This window comes from Myotis davidii, unplaced genomic scaffold (assembly GCF_000327345.1).
Source record: "Myotis davidii unplaced genomic scaffold, ASM32734v1 scaffold626, whole genome shotgun sequence".
NCBI lineage: Eukaryota > Metazoa > Chordata > Mammalia > Chiroptera > Vespertilionidae > Myotis > Myotis davidii.
In genome coordinates this window covers 151,676-156,583 of record NW_006297725.1, presented here as the reverse complement: position 1 = coordinate 156,583, position 4,908 = coordinate 151,676, and the positions used below count along the sequence as shown (strand labels likewise).

The following is a 4,908-nucleotide window of genomic DNA, read 5'->3' as shown; positions in this document are numbered from 1 at the left end:
GAAAGAGACGGAATAAAGAGCAACTTTTACAAATGGGGGCTCCCGTAGAATGGGAAACTGAGAAGGGAAGAAGGGAACGGTGTGATATTCCTGCATGTATGGATCACTTGAGTACCTGAAGATGGGAGTGTGGCTGCGTATTTCATTTTGAACCTCATTAAGCCCTGATGCACCTTCTCATACTGAATTCCACCTTACTGAAGATATTGCTATTACTGCCATCTGCTTGAATATATGAACATAGACAAATCACTCATCAAACTATAGCCAAATCTGTTAAAAAGCAGATCACTACTTTATTGGTTTCAGATAACATCAAATTATAACCCCTCCAAACACAGCAGGTATAAAGAATAAAAGTCTAACAATTTTGGAATTGAGCATCTGAATACTCAATTTTGAATTCTCCCCAATACCAAAAGTAAGAGAGAGAGAGAGAGAGAGAGAGAGAGGAGAGAGATTGCATATGTATTCTTTTAACACAGCTGTTATCAAAGATATCAATGAAAGTTCTCTAAAAACTGCAAGCTCTTTCATCTCTCCATCCAGTCACACATGGAACACCAATTATGTGTCAGATACCACATTAGCCTCAGGAAATGGGGAGATATGGCCACACAAAGAGGACACACCCTCAATTAGTAATACCAAGTATTATTCTTTCTATTTCTTATCTGGACTTGTTAAAGTCTAACTGAATGACTAATGAGTGGAATGAAAGTGGATGATAAACTCCAAGTCCTATCTCATAATAAATTAGAGTTAGAGTAGAAGCTAAAAATAGATTAAGAGCGACTAGCACTTAGAAATCCGGAGGCAAACACAACAAGGAGAGGATCTGGTCACACCATAAGCATTCCTGAAAGGTACCATAAGCAGACCTATGAAGAACTAGTGGCCTTACACTGCAATTGATAGCTCCTGAAGCCCCTAAGGCCCTCTCCTAAGTAGGCCACAGCTCTTCCTCCTCTATCCCAGCTAGAATATTCTATTGTCCAACACACAAGAGCAAAGAGGTTTGACTCTTAAGTCATGGATATCATAAACATGGCTCAATAGTCGCAAAACTGATCAGATCTCAGCATGGGGGAGGGGGGGTTCTGGATTACAAATCCGGTTGGATAAGAATCGCTTCTTGAATCAGAGATAATCTTTCAGTTTTAAATTATCAAATAGCATGGCTACAAGTCTCCTTACATTAAGAAGTGTGGTATAGCAGAAAGACAAATGGCTTTGTAGTCAAGGCAGATGAAAGGTTTGTTGCCTTTCTCACTGGTGGCCTTAGGAGTGGAAATCTCCCTGAACTTCAGTCTCCCCTTCTGAGGAATGAAGTTGCCACCACTTGCCTCACAGGGCTATTGGGAGATGGGCAATAATCCATATAAAGCAACTAGCCCAGTCAACAACCTCTGTTTTTCACGCCAGGCTGTCTATACCTCCTCTCATCCAATGTATCGCATGCTGCCCACACATGGCACTCGGAGTGTGTTAAAGGTAAGCTCAGCCTGTCAATCAGTCTGTGTGCTTAATAAAAAGCAAAACTCTTACACACGGGCCTACTTGTGAAACCTAAGGGGAAGGAATAACTATCTGCTCCAAAGCCAAAAAAGGAACAACTTTTACATATAGCTCAGGTAAGACAGAACCTTTTCCGTGGATTACTGAAAACAAAAACAACTTGGAAGGAACAGTCTTATCCTTGCAACAGTGATAAAGAAACCGATTTCTGATGCCACAATTGTTAGGTCAAAGGCACTATAAGAAATAGCCCCTGCCAGGCTTGCGTGGCTCAGTGGTTGAGCATAGACCCATGAATCGAAAGGTCACGGGTTAGATTCCTGGTCAGGGCACATGCCCCAGTTTCGGGATCCCCAGTTTCGGGCATGCAGGAAGCAGCTGATCAATGTTTCTCTTTCCCACTGATGTTTCTGTCTCTCCATCCCGCTCCCTTTCTCTCTAAAATCAATATAAACATATTTAATTTTTAAAAAAAATTTTAATAAGAAATAACCCATCTCTGGGCCTGATGTCAAAACAGGTTCAGGACCCTAAAATACAGCTCTGGAATCTGATAGCTCTGAGGAGCTCTGGTCCAGCATGGAGAGCAGTGAGCCAAGATGGACAGATTAAAATGCTTACTTCTTTTCTTTTTTTCTCGGTACAAAAGGTTATTTAACAAAAGTTCAATGTGAAAATGTGCACAACCCAATTTTTATATTGTAGTAAAACAGGAGCTGCGGAGAGGGGACATGTGGAAGCAGCTGATGTCGCTGGTGGACATAGCCATTCTTTATACTTGCTCCAAGGCTTCAAACGTGATGGTAGTTTCCTCGTGTTGTCATCATTCTGATACTATTCTGTTGTCCACTAATTGCCATCGCCACACATTCATCTACCACAAGATTCATAAAGGGATCAAATCCCCGCAATATTCCTTGGATGTGTCTGCCACCATTTAATTTCAATGATAACTTCTTGTCCCTAAATATTTTTAACTCAGGAAGGTGAGCTTTGCTCATGTTGTCTACTCGGCGAGCTCAGAGATACCCTTTATTTTCAAACATGCCCCAGACAAGGGTTGGTCAGAACAGGTTTTGGAGAACTGGTCTGCCCTCAAATTGCAGGCATGCCTGGCTCATCTTACACAGGCAGTTGTTCCTAAACAAGTATTTCTTTGCTAAGGACTTGTAGACTCAGAATTCTAGAGCAGGCAGAAGAGTGGCGATGAATCAGCCAACATCCTCTTTACTGATGCAAAAACTAATGGCCAAATTGTGTGGGTCACAGAGCTAGTTGTCAGGACCAGAATTAGAACCCTGACCTCACGGTCTCATTCACATTAGTGAACAGCCAACGTTCTCTTCCTATTAGTGTTTTGTTGTGTGTGTGTTTTTTTAATTTTTTTTTTATTGATTTCAGAGAGGAAGGAAGAGGGAGAGAGAGAGAAACATCAATGATGAGAGAGCATCATCGATCGGCTGCCTCCTGCACGCCTCAGAGTGGGGATCAAGCTCGCAACCCAGGCATGTGCCCTGACTGGGAATTGAACCATGACCTCCTGGGTTCATAGGTCTATGCTCAACCACTGAGTCATGCCAGCCAGGCTGTTGTGTGTTTTGTAAGTTTGGCTTTATTTGGCGGTCGCCTCTTTTTTCCCCTCCTAACTTCTTTATAAAATATACATAACATAAAATTTACCATTTTTAAGTGTATAGCTTAGCAGTATTAAGTACAGTTACACTGTTGAGCATTCATTACCACCATCCATCTCTAGAACTTTTCATCTTCCCAAACTGAAACTCTGTACCTATTAAATACTAATTCCCCAGTTCCTGGCAACTACCATTTCACGGTGTGCCTCTATGAATTTGACTAATGTAGGCACCTCAAATTGGAATCATACAGTATTTGGCTTATTTCACTTAGCATAGTCTTCAAGGTTCATCCATATTGTAGCACGTTTCAGAATTTCCTTCCTTTTCAAGGCTGAATACTATTCCATTGTATGAATATACCACATTTTGTTTATCCATTCCCACAGACACCTGAGTTGCTTCCACCTTTTGACTACTGTGAATACTATTGCTATAAACATAAGTGTACAAATATCTGTTCGAGTCCCTACTTTCAATTATTTTGGGCCTAGCACCCAGCAGTGAAACTGCTAGATCATATGATGTTATCAGTGCTATTTTGATATGTGTCTCGAAGTAAACAAAAAAAGAATCATGCTGATTGGTAAATTCTTTAAAAAAAAAAAGAAAGAAAATTATTGAATGTTTTGTTCCTGTACTTAGCTCTACTTAAAAACAAATTTTATGAGAAATCTTTTAGAGGCTGTGAGAGGTAGAGGGAAAAGCATAGCAATGATAGTGAGGATGATGACTTTGTACTAATGCCCAGTGTGACACCTGACAAGCTTTCTGAGCTCTCAGCATGAATTTCCACAGGGCAGAGAGGGGTCTAGATCAGCAGTCGTCAACTGGTGGTCTGTGAGGTCCAAAAGGTTGGCAACCGCTGGTCTCGATAACTCCAAGTCTCTGGATTCTGCGAGTTCTATAAATCTATGGAAAAACTTACTGAATCATTTTTCTTAATCATTTTTATTTTCTTTTACTTATGTTTGAATTACTAAGCATACTAGAGTTTAAAGAGCTGTTTCTAGTTAAAGAACTTAGAATATTTTTTTTTTGAGACAAGAGTTCCAGGGGCAATGAGAAGAATTCCTAAGCTAGGAAAAAAATCAGCAATGATTTTTCTCTTAGTAATACATTTATTTGCTAATCGCCTTAGAAATTCTCAGGTGTAGTACCTGTATAATCTGAGTCACTGTGAACTTGTGGTTATTTTATAGCAGTTGATATAAAACTATTATATGCACAACTGAGCTCAGTATCAGCAGGACATACTTGCCAAGAAAAGTTTGCTACAATAGTTTGATCCAAACAATACTTCAGTTACTGAGCAACATACCAAGATCCCTACCTGAAAATGCATTCTGAGTCATAATGCAGGCCTGGCTACAGGTAAGACAACAACAACACACTCTCAAGCCCAGCCATTCTTGGGCCCTTCCTAACAACCCAGACTGCAGACATCACTCATTCCCAGGAAGCATTTGCAGGATGAGCAACGCGCCCATCTCCCCCAGCTTCCCAGAACTCCATCTGCTTTAGTGTCCACCAGGAAGCAGGCTTTGTACTCCTGGGGCCCGAAGGGCAAGATACTGATAAAATTCCTCATGTCTGTTTCACCAATCAATAGTTCAACTATTTAAAGTAACTTCTGCGGAAAAGCTTCCTATGCTGGGTACAATGATCTATATTAACCTATTCGATCCGTAGAGTCCTGGGAGGTAGGTATGTTCATGCTCATGTTAGGGAAGGAGATGGAAGCCTAGAGAGTGCC

At 40.9% G+C, this 4,908-nt stretch overlaps 1 protein-coding gene and 1 pseudogene across 1 annotated transcript in view; both read right to left on the bottom strand.

The window, feature by feature from the left end:
- The window catches only part of IGF2BP2 (insulin like growth factor 2 mRNA binding protein 2), a 148,195-nt gene that overhangs the window by 122,515 nt on the left and 20,772 nt on the right, over window positions 1–4,908 (bottom strand). The gene's annotated exons all lie outside the window — the stretch shown is intronic.
- LOC107184598 lies at window positions 2,166–2,561 on the bottom strand (annotated as a pseudogene).